Source organism: Somniosus microcephalus, chromosome 4 (assembly GCF_052327205.1).
Source record: "Somniosus microcephalus isolate GS21.2 chromosome 4, FLI_Smic_1.0, whole genome shotgun sequence".
Taxonomy (NCBI): Eukaryota; Metazoa; Chordata; class Chondrichthyes; order Squaliformes; family Somniosidae; genus Somniosus; species Somniosus microcephalus.
This window is the reverse complement of record NC_140990.1, coordinates 37,825,738-37,828,927: the sequence shown is the minus strand read 5'-3', so window position 1 is coordinate 37,828,927 and position 3,190 is coordinate 37,825,738. Positions and strand designations below refer to the sequence as shown.

Below are 3,190 nucleotides of genomic sequence, written 5' to 3'. Positions count from 1 at the left end.
GAGTATAGTTACCCGATCCAGAGAACAGGGATAATACAATGGATTCAGAGCTCTCTTCTTCCCAGGTCTGTTCTAACAAGCTGTAACTACACTGGCAACATTTATATTTAACTTGTTTACTACATTATTGACCTGGCCCTGCTCAAACCATAACCACAAGGATATCTGTCATTGTTCTGACTGTGACCACAAGGCTGTGTCACTATCACACACACACACCGTTTCCTTCTTTCACATCTCCATACACAGACCATCTCTTTACACATCCTCTTTCTACACAATTGCAGCCGACATGAACAAGGACGTGAGGCTCATTAAAAGACACACTCATTTCATGACAGCAACGGTTACACTGGGACAAATTTTCAGTTATTTTCCATTACAGGCAAAACGCAGAGTGGTCCAGCAGCACATGGCACCTTAACAGAGTCTCATCGGCCTACAATATGGAGCTGGAGGTTTGGGCCATGATCTGTTTACTTGTTCATCTCTTGTTCAATACATTTGCTGAGTGCATTTAAATTGAAAACCAGGTTCTGAGGCGCGATGCTCTATTTACACATCGAAGGTGAGAGAGATGCTGTGGGGCACACGCTAAGTCCAGTAGCTGAAAGTGATTAACAGACTGGGTTTTGTGTTTAGTGATCCCGGGCATGTTACCGATACCTTCCCTGGATACCAAGGCTAGGAGAGGCACTCTGGAAGGTATGGGGAGCTGGGACTTGTCCATGAGAGTAACCGAAGGTATGAGAACTGAAATAATCTAGAGTTAGAAAGGAGAAAAGGCCCAAAAATGGAACAGTCAATAACAGGATATCAATTAATCTCTTATCTTGGAGAAAACAAATACTCGACACACTGTGTGTTTGAAACAATGCCAATTTATTTGGCATTGATGCAGAATATTAATCTCCAGCCCAGTTATAGGGGTCATTTACATCAACAGAAACAAACCCCAACTGTCAGAATGAACATGGTTCAGTCCTGGATGTCATTAACAGCTGCAATAACAGCAGAATCCAATTTCGGCAGTAACATATGAACTCGCTGGTGTGTCTGCAGGTTGGATGTAAAAGTGAAACCCTTCCCACACACGGAGCAGGTGAATGGCCTCTCCCCAGTGTGAATTCGCTGGTGTATCTTTAGGTAGGATGATTCACTGAATTTCTTCTGACACACGGAGCAGGTGAATGGCCTCGCCCCAGTGTGAACTCGCTGGTGTCTCAGTAGGTGGGAAGAATCAGGGAATCCCTTCCCACAAACAGAGCAGGTGAACGGATTCTCCGCAGTGTGAGTGCATTGGTGTGTCAGCAGATCATTGCTGCTTTTAAAGGTCTTCTCACAGTCAGAACATTTAAAAGGTCTCTTATCAGCATGAACTTGCTGGTGTTTCAGTAGGGTGGATGACAGAGCGAATCTCTTCCCACACACGGAGCAGGTGAACTGCCTCTCACCAGTGTGAACTCGCTGGTGTATCAAAAGTTGGGATGAAGAAAGGAAACTCTTCCCACACACAGAACAGGTGAATGCCCTCTCCCCAGTGTGAACTCACTGGAGTTTAGTGAGGTTGGATGAACAAATGATTCCCTTCCCACACTCAAGAGCAGGTGAATGGCCTTTCCCCAGTATGAACTCGCTGGTGCCTAGTGAGGTGGGATGACGCAGTGAATCCCTTCCCACACTCGGAGCAGGTGAACGGCCTCTCCTCAGTGTGAGTGCACTGGTGTCTCAGTAAGTGGGATGATTCAGTGAATCTCTTCCCACACACAGAGCAGATGAACGGCCTCTCCCCGGTGTGAACTCACTGGTGTCTCAGCAGGTAGAATGAATTAGTGAATCCCCTCTGACAAACACAGCAGGTGAACAGATTCTCCCCAGTGTGAGTGCGTTGGTGTGTCAGCAGATCATTTCTTCTTTTAAAGCTCTTCTTACAGTCAGTACATTTAAAAGGTCTCTTATCAGAGTGAACTTGCTGGTGTGTCATCAGGGTTGATGACTGAGCGAATCTCTTCCCACACACAGAGCAGGTAAACGGACTCTCCCCAGTGTGAATTCGCTGGTGCATCAAAAGGTGGGATGAACGAGGGAAACTCTTCCCACAGACGGAGCAGGTGAACGCCCTCTCCCCGGTGTGAACTCGCTTGTGCGCCAAAAGGTGGCTTGAACGAGTAAATCTCTTCCCACACACTGAACAGATGAATGGCCTCTCCCTTGTGTGAACTTGCTTGTGTGTTAAAAGTTGGACTGAGCGAGTGAATCCCTTCCCACACACGGAGCAGTAGAACGGCCATTCCCTAGTGTGAATGTCCTCATGTGACATAAGGTGGGCTAAACGAGTGAATCCCTTTCCACACACGGAGCAGTTGAATGGTCTCTCCTTGCTGTGAACTCGCTGGTGTTCAGCGAGTTGCAATGACTGGCTGAACCTCTGCCCACAGTGAGAGCAACTGAATGGACTCTCATGAGTGTGAAGGAGCTGGTGTTCAGCCAGACGGAATGACTGCTGGAACCTCTTCCCGCAGTGAGTGCAAGAGAACGGTCTCTCGTCAGTGTGAACTTGCTGGTGTTCAATCAGCTCCTCAGAGGTTTTAAAGCTGTTCCCACAGTCAGAGCATTTAAAAGGTCTCTCATCAGCGTGATCAAGTTGGTGTGCAGTGAGGTGGGATGAACAAGTGAATCCCTTCCCGCACACGGAGCAGGAGAATGGCCTCTCCCTATTGCGAGCTCGCTGGCATGTCAGCATGCTAGACAATTGAGTAAATCCCTTCCGAGAGAGAGCAGGTGAACAGTCTATTACCAGTCTCCAGCTGGGACAGTTAATTGAATCCCTTCCCACAGTCCCCACATTTCCATAGTTTCTCCATGGTGTGGGTGTCCTTGTGTCTCTCGAGGTTGGACGATCAGTTGAAGCCTCGTCCACACACAGAACACGTGTACGGTTTCTCCCCGCTGTGAACGGTGTGATGTTTATTCAGGCTGTATAACTGGTTAAGGCTCTTTCCACAGTCAGTGCACTGGAACACTCTCACTCGGGTGCGTGTCTTGGTGCTTTTCCTGTCACAATGATGTTTGAAATCTTTTCCCACAGACAGAGCAAACATTTCTCCTTCCACATTCAAAGCGCGATGATATTCAGGTCCGGAGTGAATCTGGCAGCTCTTCACATGATATTTGATTTGAGTTTCTCGTT

At 47.6% G+C, this 3,190-nt stretch overlaps 1 pseudogene; it reads right to left on the bottom strand.

The window, feature by feature from the left end:
* Positions 1-978: 978 nt before the first annotated feature.
* Positions 979-2,743, bottom strand: LOC147118655 (uncharacterized; annotated as a pseudogene).
* Positions 2,744-3,190: the final 447 nt, after the last annotated feature.